Below are 20473 nucleotides of genomic sequence, written 5' to 3'. Positions count from 1 at the left end.
ATTATCAGTGAAAATAAATCAATCCTGCCATCTACTGACACATCAAACTAACCATTTGTCGTATCCAGCAAATCTAGTTTGTAAATTATTATAATTATTGTAATAATTATAATTAATATTATAATAATTATAATATAATTATTATTATAATACATATACATAAATTATAAAATCCACAGATGCAGAAGCAACTGGATCCAACATGTACGAAGAATGGACAAGGACAGATTGCCACATCAAATTTTGAAACATAAACCAATAGGAAAAAGAAACAAAGGAAGTGCTTTAAAAAGATTCCTGGGTCATCAGGCTCAAAATCCTTGACAGCTAGATGATTATGATGAAATTACAATAAAAATATAAAACAAACGTCCGTATTTATTCATAAAATCTTATCATAAAGAATCTTAGTTAGCAAGCCCGCGATTTTCATTTGGCCACAAAATATACACCAAGTAAAATATATCTACAGTGCCTTCTGACAAAACCTGAATCGCTCGATCCACAAATAATCAGGCGGGACATGCTTGCCCTTCAGGCTGTACTGTTCCACGTATTTGCGATTTCACCAGTTATGTGTCTGAAAAAAAGATTTATACAGGGGTGTCCATAAACTAGCAGACGATTTGAAGGGCGTGTAATTATTTACTTATGACACAAACGAAAAACATATGTACTAGATAAAAGTCACATAACATTCAAGTTTGTTTATATGTCGCCACGTCCATATACAAACTTTTCGTATGTGTAATAAATAAACTTTTCACACCCTTCTAATCGTCCGCAAATTTTCGATACCTAGTATAAAAATTCTGATATCTTGCCATTAAAAGGAAATCCTGTGTTTACATTCCGACTGTTGCTAATCATACGATTTGATCCACGCCCAGTATTTACAGATCATAACACGTGTTCAGGTCAGTGAAATTTTAGGATGGGCAGGACATGGTATTTCTCACGGAACACTTGCAAACGTTCCATTTCTCACATTAGTCTTGCATTGAAACACATCACACAGTTAAAATTAAATTATTCATTGTCAAAACCCTTTAGAACTGAATTACACTACACACTGTAAAGTAAATACTTTTCTTCTGTAACACAGATATCCAAATTACGGCCCGCAGAACGGATACTGGCTGGACATATCATAATGTGTCAAATTAATTTTCAACATGTTAACAACGAAAACAGCTTAGGTTTGCACAGTGTGCGTCCACATTTAAAAATAACTGAATTTGATAATTCAAGTAGAGAATTTACCAAATGATCCACTTGTGACAAAGTTTGTAAACCTCTTTTCTGTAACAAATGTATATTCCCTTTAACAGTTAATTAAATACATAAATTACAAGGCCGAAAAATACTTGGCCTATGGATAATTAAATAAATGGGATATTTTTTTAACTTATTACTCAACGAGAAACATATTGATACACATATTTCACATGGTAAGGGTATTAGAGTCCAAGAAGTTCCTATGGGACGAACATGTAATCCGGATGTTACATACAAGAAATTCATACAGAATTACTGATAAAGAAACGTTCTAGAAGGTCGAGATTTAATGGGAGGATGTAACTAGGATGGATCTTACAGGAGCAAGTAATGAAGATGGGAGGTGGATAGAACCGGCTCAAGATCGTGTATGCTGCGTTTGCATTTGATCAAAATCACTGCATCATAAAGATCTGAACAATTTCACCTTCCGTTGTTGAGGGTAATTCATGAAAACAAGAAATTTTGTTATGCTTATACAAACTTTAGACTTCAAACTTCATGAGAAGAAGGTATTTGTCAGGTCAGCTTACAAGTGCCGGGTTAAAAAAAATACATCCCATAAAACAGGTAATAAGATGTGATATGGGTTAAGCTAGCTCAATATAGATCCTGATGACGACAGTTTTTTTTTCCTTTATACATTTTTAAGAAGTTTTACATTGAACCACAGCGAACAACTAAGGAGAACCTGTACCGCTGACCTAGACGCTCAACCATTTACTCAGCTATTCACTGAATGATTTTGTTAGTCGCTTAGTCTATTTGTTAATTAGTCAGTCACGTAACAAATCAGTTAGTAAATTAATTATTTAATCGGTCAATGAATTACTGTAAATTAGTCAGTCACTAAGCAAGTCACGTGTTAACAAGATATACACGCTACAATTTTTACGAGTTCCTTTCTATTCGTCAGAAACTGCATCACTTTACACCGCTTTTTAAAATCAATCAATACTATACTGTGACTTCCTGTTGAGTTTCTTGTAACTAACACGAGTCATTAAATGAATAACGCACTTATTCAGCGACATATTATTTTCCTTATCACCCTATATAAACCATTTCCCTTATATATCAGTTTTAAAACGGTAGATAAGACAGACAAGTCTATAGACTAGGAGAAATAGTGTTGTATACTTTATCAATACACTTTATCAAAAACGCTTCAAGGTTTTCCTTTCCTCCAATTATGTAAATAATAAAAAGGAAACACGTTGTGCAGACCTTGAAAATGTGATTTAACTTGACACTTCTATCTCTTCAACTTTTATCAAAGCAATGGGAACGAAAAAAAGTCCATACAACTTCGACAAGAAGTAATTTCCAATACAGATTACACTCGTCACACGCAGAGGTTGCGTTCCTCTGAATCGCTGAATATATCAAAAACTGGTAAGACGGAAAACTTTTAACATTCCCATGGATTTACTGCGTGCTTGGAACGACATATACCAATCACAACAAAAGTTAAAACCTGGTACTGTGAGAAAACAACGAAGCAAAACCAGTGACAATATCTCACTAATGACTGATTTTGTCAACTTAACCAGAGAAACATGTGAATCTGTATGTAATAGCAAGTCTAATTTAGGGGAATTTAGGGGCAACACGGTAGATTAAGAACCCGACAGGTTTATAAATCTCCATTAATATTATAGTTTTATAGGAAATAAATCATCCCACTACAACGGCGAGCCAACACCCAAGAACACTGCAACACGTTACTAACTATGGTCCGACCCATACGAGGTCCTGTCAAGAGGTAAAGACAAAGTTGACCCCGGTGTTTAACTAAACGCCACGCCATGAAGACGTATGGAGTGAATGTATATCCGCATGCATTCTGGGTACAAAATTAAGGGCTACTTTATTCCCCTGCCGCTTTACCACGGGGAAAGAGACGCTGATATCCACCAGACAGGAGACTTGGCGAGCTTTTATAGCCAGTCTCTGCCCCCGTCAGTACTCGAACCACCGGTTGTAAAGTCCATAACGTAGACACTCTCCTCACTCAACATTGTTAACTCGTGTATGGTTACCTGGCGACAAAACAACGGTGGATAGGCTACAGATCGCTGTATGCATCATTGTATCACACCAGACAGAACGGAATGAGTTTCCTAATTCCTTATCCTGGTACCTGAAATAAACATACCTGCAGATGGAAGCCGCATGTTCGTCCGAAAGTTTCTTATACAACCATAAGACGCAGGAACAGCACCCCAGAAGGCGGCAATAAAACCCCCAAATCATAAACGTAAATATATTTATGATGACAACAGGTGATGCATGACAAACAACTGTTTACTTATTTTACTATGTAACAAAAGAACGGATACTGAGTCATCAAAATAACATTGTCTCTACCAAAACAATGCTTGGAACGTGAATATGGCATGTAGGTACACAATACGACAATCACGAATGTAGATTACTGGTAACTTAACCCGAGAACAAGTGCGGACCACCACGATAACCTACGCCATGTCATGTTATACGTAAGAAAATATTTGTATTGTATTAAGTCCACAGGAAGCTCCATACATCGTCTGGAGGGCTACGGGACGACTTAAGGCCGATTCCCTACAGGGACGTTGTCTTTCTCTTCGCCACCAAGACCAGACCGGGTTCTCCCCCCGGGAGCAAATCTACCTAAGTACTGCATCTCACCTTCGTCTACTGCCGAGGCCCAGAATGCGTGGACATTCACCACCACACCCCCTATCGCCTTCATGGCGCGGATAAGAAACAAATTTTAGATTGGCAACGGAAAGAAATCTGTAAGCGGCCTACTTTATGAAGATGGCTGTCTTCTGGGTTGCAGCACCATGCAGTCTGGTAAAAGTTTACCAGCCTCTCAGAGGTCCTTACTGCCTCCATGAAAACTTTAAATCCCACAAATCCTACGGCTTAATTTATTTGTAATGCGGACACTCTAACACTATAACTGTCACCTTTTGACGAATGTTCCTTGTGGTCGTTGTTGTAGATCAGGCGGTGAAGTGACTGGTTAAGCGCTGGATGACTAAAGGTCTGTTAGGGATACCTTCCTTCTTGCTACCACAATGCCCAGACCGACTCTGTGGCACATTCAATACGTGTACTGGTGGTTAGTTTCCACTAACTTGTCCATCATTACAGAACATGATGGACAAGTTAGTGGAAACAGGTAGAGAGTATGGAATGGAAATCAACATTGAAAAATCAAAGGTAATGAGGATAGCACCGACAGCAGAACCATTGAACGTTGTAATTGGAAACCAACAGCTGGAGAATGTGGAGCATTTCAAGTACTTGGGAAGCATAGTCACGACGGACGCCCTATGCACCAAGGCAGTAAAAGCAAGGATAGCCATGGCCAAGGCAGCTTTCGTCAAGAAGAGGATACTTCTCACTAGCAAGTTGGGCTTGGAGATGAAGAAGAAACTAGTGAAGTGTTACGTATGGAGTGTCGCGCTGTATGGAGCAGAGACTTGGACACTCAGGAAGAAGGAACAGAAATACCTGGAGAGTTTTGAAATGTGGTGTTGGAGAAGAATAGAGAAGATCAGGTGGACGGATCGAGTGACCAACAAAGAAGTATTGAGGAGAGTCTACGAGCAAAGAAACATTCTGCAGGCGATTACACGAAGGAAAGCTAACTGGCTGGGACATATTATGAGAAGGAATGAGTTACTGAGTGATATCATCGAAGGCCAGGTTGAAGGAAAGCGAGGACTGGGAAGAAGACTGATACAGCTAACCGACGATCTGAAACAAGGAAAGAAGATGACGTTCCAGGAATTAAAACGAGAAGCTGAGAATAGGGAAAACTGGCGAACTCTTTTTGGGCAGAGCAATGGACCTGTCGTAAGACAGAACACTGAATAGTAATAATAATAATAACTGGTGGTTCTTTGCCCGAGAAGGCGGTAGAAGCATGCAGCCAATCTGGTGTAAAGGTCTAGAAAGCGCGGAGCATTATTTACTCGACGTTACGACTTTATGGCATGGATACCATCGCCATGACGACAGGATCCAGAAGCAGGCACCTATGAAAGACTACCAGCTTCACAAAAAACACTCCTCTGTGAAGATAGGCCCATTATTAACTTCATCATCACAATCATCGGGTTAATTTCAGTTTGACGTTCTTGCTGCAAAGCAGTTAAACTTCAACTCAGCGTGAAATTGGCTCGGGATGAGTATCTGGACAACCCTGCAATGCGAATGTACTCCTAAATACATGAACCGTGCACATTCATGTGCACTGTGCTCCAACGGACACCAAACATGTGCAGAGGTTCAAAAGCCAAGAACACAACATATAAATCCTGACGTCAGCGGTCGGTCTCTTCAGCAAAACTGGATAAAGCATCTCAGATATTCTTGAGAGGAGTGGTCCGGCCTACGAGCGGTCATGTGACCGCATTCAGGTTTATGTTTGTTTGTTGGGCAGTTCTTAAATTGCCCAACAAACATACGAGCCTTGCAAGAATGGATGTACCAGAATATACCAAGCTCACTGACAAGTCGAAGCCGAAAGTCGCAGAGTATCGGCTAACATTCCTCCTTCGTGTTCGGGTTGTCCAAATTTCGATATTTCGCCCGGAGACCGGCTGTCCTGATTGGGGTTTTCTGTATTTTCCCCATTTGCTCCAACAAAATACTAAGATGGTGTCTAAAAATAAACTGCGACTGTTTCCTTCCAAATCCTTCTCACCTTTACAATTATCCTCGCATGGACTTTACGGGTGTAATTCAGACAGAAACGTCTGATAAACTGAAAACTACGACAACAAACTGACCAAGTGCTCATTTAAATTCAAATAAATATCTGGAAGAAATCACGTAACACATTTGTTGCTCGTATCTTCTGTATCGAACGGTTTAACTGACAAGTTTACTGTGACATGTTTTGAAACATTCTAATATTAATGACTATAAATCTCTCTTACATTCACATAAAAGGCATGTTAGAACAAATATTTTAATTAAGTTGCATTTTTCTCCATTTTACGGTTTATAAGATTCAATTCTTGTACCATTTCTAAGCATCCTTTGGCTAATACTACACACATACGACGTACCGTTCATACTGCTACTAACGTTAAAGAATTACAGGCTCAGTTGTCATGATATCCATACCAATTTCAGTAATGTCGGTAAATTCTTTAAAAATGATTTCAGACGGAAGACACAAATAAACATGTGGACCACGACAATGCCATAAACATGTTTCACATACCTCATAAAAACAATAGTTTTCTTACAAAATAGTAACAGTAAGTTTAAAACTCCCAAGTCAGTGGTAGAGTTGAGTAATATCACATTTTATGACTGTCATGCAGTAGCCCTGTGGTTTTTGAACCAGACTTTTTTTAGCCAAGGTGAAGGTCAAGATAAGTCTGACAGACTCACTGCAGTTTGAAGAAACGAATCTCTCGCATTTCTGTTTCTTGTCCAGACGATAATAAGTCATTACGAATTACATATCCTAGCACATGGTTCAAACTTATCTTTCTTATCAAAAACCCGTGTTTTATTAGCTTCCTGCAGGAAGAGTATAAAAGACAATCAAGTATTATTCTTCCTTTCTCTCTGCCCCTCCCTCATTTTTTCGTTATCTTCGTGTATTCTTTCTTTATATCTTCCGTCCTATTTGCTTTATTTCAATATTAATGTGTTCATTCTTCCTTCCTTCCTTCCTTCCTTCCTTTCTGTTTGTTATTATCAATACATAAATCAAGGAATGCTTTTAAAATGGCTGTCTTCTGGGTTGTTGCGTCGTGTAGTCTGTAGTCATAGACGTTTCGGAGTTGCTTGCTGCCTACATAATCACGGCAGCAAGCACCTCTGAAACGTCGGTAAACTTCTACCAGACTACACGGTGCAACAACCCAGAACTTCATTTATTTTCTGCATCCTTCATTACTGGACAACCAATATGTGCACCTACACGTATTATATTAATTTATAAATTAAAGAAAATACAATTTAATCATTTATATATTATATTAACATCTAAAAATATATAATGTTCAGACGACATCACTGGGAAAAACAGGTCAGATCCAGTCTCCACGCATTTACTTGAAATTAATAAAAAATTCCGTCTAAGACTTCAATCAAGTCTGCTCATAACTGAAACCAGGTTCCTCACGAACTTAAACCAAACGCGTCACCCTACTTTACTTGCCTTTGGACTGGGGCAAAATGCTGAACACTCCTAATGTGGAGTAATGTGAAAGCAATTGTTCTGCTTCCATCGTGCGGCCGGTACGCCATTAATCATGTGATACGTCTTCCACGAAGGATCTTCATATTTACATGAAATTCTGTATTCGGAAGTTGAATTAACAGTTCATTTCTCCCTCAGCCAAATATGGAGTATAATAATGATCCCACAATCGTGAAGAGCTAGCCAATTAATGGAGTAGCATTCTACAGAGTGTAGGTCAGGGTTAAACAAATAAGTATCAACAAGTCTCAAAACCGGTATTTTACTGGCCAACTTCTTAATCTGATAATCTGTTATTTTTGTCTTGCAACAGTGGTTATCATCCATTTTCGAGATCTGGAGCCACTTTCTTAACGATTCGCGAACAGCAAGGTTATAAACGAGGTCAGTTCATTGAAAAGTAATAACAATTTATTAAAAATATTACTAAATTAGACACACTATTACAAACAGGTTCACATACTGCTTTGTATTCGGGAGGTCCTGGGATCAAATCTCGGCCTGGATACCGGCTATCCTGACAGGTTTACGCGGTTTTCGTAAGTCCCTCCAGCCAAATTCCGAGATAATACCTTAAACTAGGCCACGACCGCTTCCTTCCACATCCTTTCCAATTCATTACTCACTGCCATCCTCTCGTCCGACGCTATATAGTCTTGACACCGACAGCGTCGTTAAAAAAATAAAAATACCAGGTTTAATTTCTGTGGTAATTCACACGCACCCCTCCAACCTGTAGTTCCTACCATTCCCTTAGATCTAGCATTCTCCTTACCACCATGTTCCCCATTCTTGATCTATGTTTATAATTGGTAAGAAGAAACAATTCACTTACACGCCATAATTTGTGACTAAGGTAACGTCATCATAACAGATATTCAGAATACAAGTAAAGAAGGACAATGTCTGAAGATCATGACGTACTCAAGGTGCGAAGATCAACAAACCATGACTAACAAACCGTATCTTAAAATTTCGTGAAATGTATTGCGTATTTGGTGTTTACTGTATGTCTGAATAAGGTTATACAAAAAGCAACTATTGAACATTGATCCCTAACTCAGCAAACATTCTTATTTACGTAATAACATATTATGCCCATCCCAGCCAAATCATTCGCCCCTCTTCCTAGTTCTCATAATATCAATTAGTTTCCATCTCAGTTAATCGACGAAATGCCTCATGACTTAGTGATTAAATAATACGATCTACTTCAATTCTAAAGGATTTTGACGACGGTAGTTTACACTTAAAATTATTCATTGTCAGGACTTTTTCCATTGTCTGTTCTTTAAAACCACGACGTTTCGGAGGCTGGTTCTGTCTCCGTCTTCAGGTGAGAGGTACCTACTCTGTTAGGTCCCCTAGATAGAGCTAGTCTCTGTCACTGGACAATATAAATCGTGCAATTATTTCAACTTATCCACCCAAGTACAGGTTCTGTCAGTAGATTATAATACTTAAATGATAAAATAAAAATTATAAGACCGCTCATACAATTTTGTAAGCGACCAGTTATGATACCGCAAAAATTGATAGAAAATCCCTGATAAAAAACTGACATAAAATCCCTGATAAAAAATGAAAAAATCGCCATGTTGTCATTTTGTATTTCACCAACTATAACTTAAAAATCATCACATTTTAATATCTTTTACCACATAAATTTTAAGAACACTACACCAACACAATGAAAAAAAATTCGGTTCCTACCTCCAAGAAAACACACCTACAAAGTGCAGTCTTTAAATACCGTTCACAAAAATGTGCTTTTTATTCTCAAAAACCAAATTAAAAGTGATAAAGGGACTATTATGGCTATATGCCGCGTCACTGAACGTTAAAGGAGGTGGTACACATAGTTACCACTATCCTATAAAGGATTAAATTATAGTGTAATTTTCACCTCATAAGTGTGCATTGCAGCCATGCCAGTGTGGGTAGTCTAACTGAAAGATGTGCAATCAAATTAGTTTTCATCACACGTGATGGTACAAAGTTTGATAAACATCCATAAGTTAATTTTAAACTTATTAAGGAGAATTATTAAGTATCTTGACAAAGTAGTCTGGTTTTTAAATTCTTCACAAGGAATTCTACAGTATTCTAGGGACATCAAACCCAGAAGTGACGCATACTTCAAGTGATTTACGAAAACAAATAGAAAGAAAAGATAAAGTTACATTAGGATTGACAGCACAAACCTCTAAATTGAAGGCAGGTCTGAGGATGAAGATGTCTGGGGGAGATACTGCAGGAGGGTAAGTGGGTTCTCAAACCCTGGCACTGTGTGAAAAAGTGCGTGTTTGGTTAGGGATCCTCATTTTCTGTGTGGCAGCTCACACTAAAACACAGTCCAGTTCAGTAACTCACCACATAACAAATCACCTACAGAAACGTTGTGCGATATATACATGTGTGTGCGTGTATTCTTAGAATAAACATGCCATATTCTCGCTAAACTAAAGTGTTTTTCTCCACCCAAAAGAATTAAAATTATTATAAATACAATTAAAGAGGTGTGCACCGGGTATTGGTTGGGAAACCTGAGAGAAAGAGGCCGCTGCGGAGACCTAGACGTAGATGGGAGGATAATCTCAGGCGGGATCTATGGGAGATAGGAGATGAAGGAGACTGGATTTCGTTTACCCAGGACAGGGTCCGGTGGAGGGCTTTGGTTAATTCGGTGATGAACCTTCGGGTTCAGTAAGCCATCAAGTTGGTTAGTTAGTTAGTTACAATTAAATACATCTACATATATTTCCGTTAGAAGTGAAGTTAGCTCTCCACTTGTAACAAATACACGTTTTAGGAACAAGAAGAGTAAAACTGAAATGCCTTGTTTTAAAAAATGCACGGCCAGTAATAATTTAACAAAAAATAGCTCAAACTGATGAGACGCTAAAACAGGGACTATCAATGTGAGGTTTTGTACTCACAGTAGTAACTATGTATTGTGGTTTTCTCGGTTGTGACCCCGTGTAGTTATTGTGGCAGTTACCAACGTTTCATAGGGATATACCGTTTCCATCTTCAGGGTGAGGTTATCGGGATGGAGATGTAAGGCGGAGGATGGCCAATGGAAATGGACAGAAAAAGAAGAGGAGGAGAATCATACAGAATGCATGACGTTACAACAGAGAGGACCTGGGTAAGACCTCACCGCTACTGCCACACTTTGTATCCTGCTGTTAAATGTATGGACTCGCGTTTGAATTAACATCATCGCGACACCCCGTTTGTCAACGAAGACAGTTTCACACTTAACGACGTTGTACCACCTGCAGAAGTGAATTATGATTGGATGAGACGAGACGATGATTATGCGTGATAAAATAAAACAAGAAAAACGACTAGTTTCCTTGGATTATTTTGTAATGTTTTATCAATTGCATAAATCGAATGACAATAACTGCGAATTATGGAATTGGAAAGCGTGGCGTAAGATCCCGTGGCCTATTTAAAAGCATGAATATCCCGCCATTCACCTGTACAAACTGGACGAAAGAACTTATTCAGAACACCAAACGAAAAATACAAAGGTTCTTAAAACGATGGTTGTGGCCTGAACATAACAACTGTTCCATTTTTCCACCCTGGTTCCCGGCTTGCGCAATAGGCGAGATATGATGATGGACATGAGAGAAAATAAAACAAGATGTCCTGTATCAGTAGCAAAGGATCAGTAGTGGCAGCGTATCAGAGAAGTTAAGATAAAATAACAGTTAGTTACAACGGAATTCAGTGACATGAATTCAAGCTTGATTTTTACTTCGCACAACTCTCTCTCTCGCCTAGCTACGCATAATTTTGCATTTCACTTTCTTCAGTCTATATAAGAACCAATTTTTTCATACACCCTAGTATGACCACAAATTCTCCTCACTTGAATTCTCAAGGAAAATTTCTGAGAGTGAACTCGACCAAGTTTCCTGCGCAGCAAAAACTCATCGACCCACACAAAATGTTTTGACTGTAGCAAAGAAGTGACCGCACAAAACGGCACAAAATTCACTTGCAAGGACTGTACCTTATCTGCAGCCATATCCCTCACTGCATTTCACTGATATCATATCAGTTACCTTGATATTGTATTTGGTAAGAGAAACAGTGAAATTTGTGCTGTCACACAGGAAAAATTCCCTTTCAGACTCTGAACGCACAATGTTCGAGTTACGAGTACACTATTTACTTTCAATTACATCACAACTCCCATGCGTTTGAATCTTGTGCCCGCCTTTCTACGTATGCCAACTATTTCATTTCTCCCTTCGGCCACAAGAATACAAAGAAAGCTGGAGAATAAGATTAGAATAATATAAAGAAGAAACATGATAAATAATAGCATAGGGAGACAACAGCACACGTTTAGTGAGATTTGAGGTCCTCACGGCGACGTGTATGAGGAGTCTTAGACAACAACCAGACTACACTACATCTAATAATTTTATGTCATCTTCATATTTTTATCTTTCAGGAAACTTAAAATCTGCCTTGTCCCAGCTCTTTAAGACTGAAATGGACACTGAGGCCTAGGTGCAGATGGGAAGAACAGTTCAGAAACCCTCAAACTTATCAACTGGCTTCGCAGAATCCGGGACTTGTGGAATGAAGAAGAAACCCACTTGGACCCCACTTTTTTTAAAACAGATAACACCAACGCTCTGTAGTGACAAACGTCACGGTGAAGGGTCTTACGTCAACGGCTTTTAGTTGTCCCCACTCACGAGTCATGAAATCCCATGCCTTTACAAAATCCGACGGTTTATTAGTGTTCATAATTGCAAGCCTTTGGACCCTACGCCCACTTATCTAATTTCACTTCACATCTTCCCAGCATATTCCTCTACTTCCATCAATGATTAGATCATTCTCCAATCTACGTCAAAAGATCCAAATTGTACATTAAAATTGGGTTTACAGACCAAAATATTAAGTTCATGTTTTGTTTCCTCCATTCCCATAAAAGAAAAAATGTAACATGACTGAGTAATGGCAAAGAAAAGCAATGCCGGTAGAGCAACCGTTAAAATTCTTGTCATTGTGATCTTCAGCATGTAATGTTTGCCGAAACGTCGGACAACAATTAAGGTGACCTATCCCCAAAAACAGAAGTTACACAAACCGTTAAAACGTACGACTGTAGAGTTAAGCAGCCCTGAATAAATAAGTAGCAATGCAATAATACGCGACTATCAGAATCTGATATATGAAAACTAAGAATTTGGAAGAATGTTTATAACTTTTTTCTGTACCTGTACTATGACATTTTTAAAATTCTGCTTTTTACTGCACGAACACTTCAAATCAAACAAGCTGCGTGCTTAATATTGTTTTAGTTAAACAACAAATAAACTATACAGTAATGGTCTACATCCTGAAGATTCGAAATAAGTAATAAGAATGTCAACCAATGGAAGCTATCTTAAAGTTACTTTATGGTGGAAATGAGAAACAAGTAAAAGATTTTGGTTGAAACACCTTGAGATTAGAATCTATGGGAAACATTGTTTAGAGAAATAGATGGTGAGGCTATTGCTCAGAAATGTCTAGTGGTGAGCCGGTGTCGAACTTTCGTGTTTCTTAAAAGTGGAGTGTCGTGGCCAGCTGAACGCGTATCGTATTTTGAAGACGGTGCTAGTGGGTTACTTTGTTGGAAAACTGTAGCTTGCTATGGCACGACCTGAGCTATGCAATTAACGGGACTGTGATTTACGTGCTCTCATTTTCATGATAATGAAAGGACTTTAACCAAACAAGCGACAGGGTCGGATGTCGTCCATTGAAAGAAAGAAAGAAAGATCAGACGACGACGTTGCGACGTAGAACACATGTCATGGTTGAATGAACGTTGTTCCTTACAACCGTAACGATAACCAAAGTTCGAAAAGCCATGAGACACTAAGTTCAAATCTGTATTTCACAGTAATCGAACCACGTTTTTCGGAGTATAGTGAACATATGGAGTACATTAGATTAAGCGACAACGCTTCTTGACATTTAACCGGAAGGTGTCCATTACGAACCTCAGCCGTGATGATTATTCTGACATCTGACATCCACTGGGTAGATAAGAAAAACATACAGAATTTTAGTCCGAAAGCTCTCAAATGTGGGGACCACCTAGGAAATCTCGGCACATATATGAAGATAATATTAAAATATATCTTAGAGTAACATGGTGTGAGGTTGTGGCCTAGATTCAAGTGACTCGATAAGATACAATGACAGGCTGTTACGAGCGTGATAACGAATCACCGGGTTTTATGAAGGGAGAAATTTCGTGACCATTTGAGAAACAATTTTTAAGAGCATACACGTTGAAGTTCGTTACGACCCTTTGTGATCCTCACTGTACTTTTGGCCTTGAAGCAGATAACGTGGTGTGTACATAGCTTTCTGATGAAGCAAAATTAATAATGTCCTCAACAGAAAGGTAATGTAGAATCTTAGAGTGGCATTGAATGCCAAGCCCAGTAAGTGAAGTGGATAGAAATGTCAGTCTTCAGGGATGTTGCACCATGCAGTCTAGTACATATTAACTAGCGTTTAATCGTCTTCATGATGACGGCAGTAAGAACCTCCCAAACGTCGGTAAATAACTGTCAAACCACACAGAACAAAATTCCAGAAGATCCGTCATCTGTAAATTCATAACCGTGAGAACCTGAAATCTTACCCTGAACACTTTCATGGTGTGCCGTTAATGCCTATGACTGCGATTATGCTGCAGTGAATTTCGCGCGAATTCACGTCCATACAAACGTAATTTTCAACTCGCGGAAAACCGCGTGAACTTAATTTGGCATGAAAACGCTTACAGAGTGTGCGTAACCTTAGTTATTACGATGAATCAGCTCTGAATTAGAATCCTGGATAGTCACTTTCTGAGCTGATATTCATGACCAAATCAATCAATAGAGAAATGTAATTACATCGGAAATCTAACCCGCATGTATTAAGTTGGGCTAATGGTTTTATTGCTTGTCTGGTTTACCATAGTTGTCAGGGAAAAGGTAAGCTGAAGACAGTAGAATGGAAGAGTCTCGTTTATAGCCAAATGCCGGGGCCTTTTCTGTCAACTCTCTTCCTGTATTGGAGTGGTCCTTTCTGGTCGTAAACCAGTCGTAAGCTCCATCACGAGCAGGCAGCTGCTCCTTCAACACCCCCTGCCACATGTATTTAGCACAGATGAATCGTCTCCATTGTGTACGATTGGGGAGGGAAAAAATCATTCCGGCTGCCTTTCGCTCAACAAACATCACGGAAAAGGAACAACAGAAAACGTCTGTAACAGTATTTTTCAAACTGCGTGAATCGGAAGTGACAAATCCTTTGAAAATATCCAAACATTTGAGAACGACATTACATTCCGCAGGAAATTAGATTCGATATGGAGAACGCATGCTACCGTTCAGTTTAGAATCTTTTGTTTACCATCTCCCATGTACGCATAAGTACAAATAAGGTACACAAAATAATAGTGCGATTTCAAGCTGTCTTCTGGGTTGTTACGCCTAGAGTCCGATAGAAGTTCACCGACGTTTCAGAGGCACTTATCAGGGCAGACTACACGTCGCAATAAATAACTCAGATGACAGTCTTCATCCTAGATATGATTTTACATTTTTTCCCTTTCCATGGAAGTGAAGTTTGATCTTTCACATTTTCGGGAGCAAGTGGATGTTAATAAAAATATTTTAATCCATGCTGTGTTGAAATAATAGGGAAACAGAGAAAATTATATAATGAATAACTTCATAATTGTACTCTTTACCAAATATCACTGAGTGTAAATATAGGGAAATGTGATTGGTGGGGCATGTAGTACACATGGAAGATATGAAAAATGCGTACAAATTCATCCTCCCTCCTATCTTATCAATATTTATTATTATACCAAATAGCCAATAGCATTTATTTTGCATAATAATTAAAGTCGTATTGCCCACACGAACTTGTTCCTCGGAAAACACCTCACAAATTTTGAGGAGTTTTGGTGGTTCTCTAAATTTATGTGACAATGACTGTTTCACTCTGCAAATATTACTATAGACACAGTCCACTGTTTGAAGTAAATTTAATATACACGACTTTAATCGTGCCTTCAGTCCATCGGTTGTCAAGTGACATCGGTTGGAATCGAACACGTTAACCACACAGGTAGTATAGTGTTTATCGTATTGACCTTGTATTCCAAAGAACTCGGATTATATCCCAGCCGTTGCCACGAAAAATAAAAGCGTCATAAATACCTCAGCACAACGACAACCAATCACGTGAATATGGCCGTAGAACCAACTATCGAAACGTCGAGTGTATCAAATAAACTCTCAGATAACGATGTCAAACACAGTGTTCCTATAATGAATTTTGATGTTAGATATACATTAAAATTTATCGTTCTAGATACACAACCGACAGCTTATCGGTGAACCGGCTCTCAGCCTCAGCTGGGCGATGACAACGCCGCCATGCGGCAAGCCTGTCGAATCAACAGCGCTCAGACCGCAGATAATCCGATACTAAATATTAACTTCCGTGGAACAAAAAAATATATTATCATTATATTCAAGGAAAGAGGTCCCAGGTACCAATCAGGTGAGAGACTGGGTGACTGAATTTACAACGTAGCAATTTTCCTATTTTAGAAGAACAGCTACATAAAATAGTATATATATACAAATTAGCAGTCGTGCCGGGAATCAACCCCCTGATATTCACGTCTGAAAACTATTTGTTAATGTAAAAAAATCAATCCAGACTGTATAAAGAACAATCAGTAGGGACTAAAGTTCATTACATCCTGTTACACCCAGAATCGAATGAACACTTGTACACCAACAGACACTGGAAAAGCAGCTGGGAGGAGCTATAATAATTTGCAGCTCATAATCTTAAAAAGGAATATGAAGTTGCGATAAAACACCTATGGCAAAGCACCGTTGTCATAAACGAAGAAACTTATTCTAATTGAAGGATACATCCAAGTCATAGCCACAAAGATCTGGTTAAATTAGCTGGTTTAAGTCATCAATACGCGAGACAAGAACTGTTTGCGTAGTTCACAAGTCTCGCCAGATAACGGAACGTTTCGCCATAAAACACAAAATTTATGTTACAAGTTACAAGACGCTATGTAATCACTGGCGAGCGGCTGAATTTTAGCCTAGAGGAAGCGGTTAAAGAACTATGTCAAGATTGCACCTTAAAATAGGCCACGACCGCCTCCTCCTCCATTCTCTTCCGTTCACAGTAAATAATATCCTCTAATCTCATGCAGTCCTAACAGTAAATAATTATATAGTTGATATAGCATCTTTACATAACCTTAGAATGTATTAATTAACCTCACTCTATAAGTTCTCCCTTGATCAATTAACAATTATTTAACGCATTTCTCCACGATAAATTTTAATATTATCGTCCCACCTATGCCCCTGTCTCCTATGTGCGTGTTTTCCCTACCGATAATTCTGGGTGCATTTCCTTTTCAGCATTTCCAATTTTCATAAACCGTTCATCTCAGCCCTCTTGCGTTCATCGCCCTAATAATATAATGTGATGTCTAGAAATCGTGAAACTCCTGTTATGTAAAAAACAACGAACTACTTTACAAGGTACAAGATTTTACAAAAGCTATTTATAGTTTATTTAGTTTATCGATAAATTCGTATTACGGAACTCGACGTACGTGGTAACAAACAGACCACTCAAAGAATAATTACACTCATTTTTTAACCCTTTAAAAGCGAATCGCATCTAAATAATACGTGAAAATTTAGTTCCTACCGCAAATAAAACAGCTCGTATCAATTACAAAGATCATCTGGTTATAAAATAACAGCACTCAGTGGGAGAACTGGGCGAGTTATTGAATGTTAAAGCAAGTGGTACATATAATTACCACTATGCGTTAAGGAGATAAACACTGATAACACACTACACGCTCACTGCCTGGCAGACAGATAGCAAGAAACTTTACTTGTTAACATTCCTACTAATTAAGTGACTAGTGTAGTCTTTTTTTGGAAAGTTGATAGTCGCTTAGCTACCCAAGAAGTTCCCCGTCTTTTATGGATCCCTAAGTGTTTATTATCGTGTTGATAAGAACCCGCCATCGGACCCTATCCTTAGCTTGTCAATGTTCCTTTGGTGTCCATTTAAAATTTGTCTCAACTACGTCAAAGTCTTCCTTGTCTCTTATTTTCAGCGCTTCCGTCTAAAATTGTTTACAACTTTATCACGCCCTTTAGTACTACATGTCCTGGCATGTGTCATTCTCCTTTATTTAACCGCTCTAATAAGCATATTTGATGACCTTTTACTTACGGATTAAGTCTTGTGGCTTGTTCTAATCCAGAATTGCTTCCCAAATTTTGAATCCTTTTATACACTTGGTAGTACTCGTTGGATGAAGGACCAACCTGATGCAAGGCCCCCTCACACACAATAAAATCGCCTCGAGTGGGATTCAAACCCACGATTCCAGTCAATACCCACACCTGAGACGGCCCTATCACCTGTCAGATGAAGAGCAGAAATTATGAAACGCATCGGATGTATGCTGCCTGTCACTTCGTATCCAAAAGAATTGTTATTCAGCATACAAAACTCACCTTAATAAGTGTGACAAGCCCCAAAAATATATTTTAGGCAATACAAAATCCACTTCGAAATAATTAAATTACTTCCGTTATCCTTCCACGTCAGTCTTCTTACAAACACACTGAAGAGCAGTTTTTGGTGACAGAACAGACGCTCATCTCCGTACAACCTACCGGCAGAACGGATAAACTGCAAATGGCGAAGACACGACAGCCTCTCGGCCGTGGCTTTCCTCAAGACGAAGTCAATTCACACACAGCAGATTGATCAGGCAAGCAGGCAGGCAGACTACTGCATTTGCTCTACTTATCTAACCAATACCATACGCACGTCATCAGACACCAGCTCCACAACACAACACGGCTCATTTTGCTTTGTTCTGCAATTTAAATATAGAACATAACACAGACACCTCAGGCATAAAAAGAGGGGTACAATAGTGGAGAGGCAAAGTGAGGTGTCCCCCACCCCTAGAGACCACTTCACACCTTCGGCGTAGCGGTCAACAGTGAGAAGTCCGGGTTTGACTCTCAGCCCAAAGACCTGGTAGTTCCGCCAAGTAAATACCGGGAGAGTTACGTAAAAATAGTTCACGACCGCTTCCTTTCACACTGATCTGAATTAAAATTGAAATGATTAAACATCTTTTAATTTGTCCAATAACAGACTTGATAAAAATCGGTTCAAGCATTCTAAAGTTATTTCAGGTGTACGGACGGATTGATTTTAATAGGTGTTCCACTGAAATGTACAGACCTACAAAGAAAAATCTTACTTCACAGTTTACATGTCATAATTTAATCGTTTCTAGTCCAGTCATAAATTCATGGACACACGAAATATATTTTATGCAATTCTTTCAAACTAGAAGTTACTTCCAAGGCTGTAAGAAAAATCGGGTTACTTCAGATTCCGTTATAAACAGGTATTACCATATAACCTAACAGCCTTCACTCCCCGCTCATTTCGTACCATATACAGCCCAGGTTTACGACTAGATAACACAGCGTGGTTCGTGACAGAACGTCGGTATGTCCGCCAGATGCCAAAAAACCGCTACGTTCTGAGGGCACCTAGCGTCAATGCCCCTCTTACATGAAACAACAAATCAATCGGAAAGTTTACAAATCGATTGAATACATTACAATTTGGATAACTGGACATTTTCCCGTAAATCTTTGTAATACTAATTTTAATCGTAATCGGTTTATCCCTTATCGATTTGTTTCTTACGTACATGAAGATAGACGGATGGAACGCTTCTAATAGGCGATCTTCGTGGTTGCATACTCGCTTTAAAAAGAAAAAGGGGATTTATACGATCGTATATCTTACCTTCTGGCCCCCGCCTAAGTCACATCATAATTATAAACCGTTTTCCCGTTATCAAAAAGGTTATAACAGAGTTTAAAACCTGTGCCCAAGCACCACAATATTATGGTGTATAAGGGGCGTGTATATAAAGCTCCTCCCATCCTTCATATCAACAGTAGCTGGAGGTAAGCGGTAAGCTTTACGTCCCGGGTGTTCTACCCCTGAGGTGTAAGACCCTGGTAACCACTGGTAAAAGCGTGGGTGGGCATAAGGGCCATTTTGGATGCAAATGATATCGAACCCCTGACTCCCAGCCCGTAGCCAGTCACTTTTCTGATTGAATCATCCCGGTTCACAAAGTTGTCAAATAATTCTTCATGTTGAAAATATTCCTTATCTCCAGTACAAGGTAACCGCGATCTACAGGTCAGATTGTACGGACAGCGTCCAATAATAGGATGACTCATGAATAGCGAATTGGAAAGAATTTGGGAGAAAGCGATCACGACCTAATTTAAGGTTCTATCCCTTTTGCCTTGAGGAACTGCGGAAAAACACTACAAAAACTCCCAAGTCAGGATGAGGTGTCCAGATCAGGATCTTCTGTTGAAATCTGTCATTATTATTGCCGTTAACATCATTTTCAACATCAGTATTAATTAAGTACTTATTGCTTCCTTGTTTTCCTTCTTGCGCTGATTCTGCAACTGGCGTCATGGCAACTGAGTCAGCACATAACATACATAATAAAAAATAATTAAATAATTATTAGCCAAATGTACGCATCGCTTCCACACAACTAGAAGCTTTAAGTGTATCATCATCATTCATAACTGCATATAAAAATGTGGGGGTACAGACAGTAACAAACAACTGATTGGTTCGTACACTGGGTCATTTTCTGTTTCCTAGACTTCACACTGCGACCTGTCACGTAGACCACAATTTTCACTCTTCTTTGTTATGGACAGAACCCGCCAAAATTAATCAGAGCTCTAAACAATAAATCAGGAGGGGATCAAAGCGAATGGCACAATTCAAATAAAAACC

At 38.9% G+C, this 20473-nt stretch overlaps 1 protein-coding gene across 1 annotated transcript in view; it reads right to left on the bottom strand.

Moving 5' to 3' along the window:
* The window catches only part of LOC110835357 (uncharacterized), a 30497-nt gene extending 12067 nt beyond the window's left edge, over nt 1-18430 (bottom strand). Inside the window, exons 1-2 of the mRNA XM_087351877.1 lie at nt 18121-18430; nt 17834-18024 (exon numbers count right to left, since the gene is read on the bottom strand). The gene's annotated coding sequence lies outside the window, so the exon portion shown is untranslated. The remainder of the gene's footprint in view (nt 1-17833; nt 18025-18120) is intronic.
* Between the last annotated feature and the right edge of the window lie 2043 nt (nt 18431-20473).

Source organism: Zootermopsis nevadensis, unplaced genomic scaffold (genome assembly GCF_977971745.1).
Source record: "Zootermopsis nevadensis isolate Lab colony 2312 unplaced genomic scaffold, Znev_1.0 Znev_ptg000020l, whole genome shotgun sequence".
NCBI lineage: Eukaryota > Metazoa > Arthropoda > Insecta > Blattodea > Termopsidae > Zootermopsis > Zootermopsis nevadensis.
The sequence above is the reverse complement of the archived record's forward strand: the minus strand, read 5'-3'. Positions and strand labels throughout refer to the sequence as shown.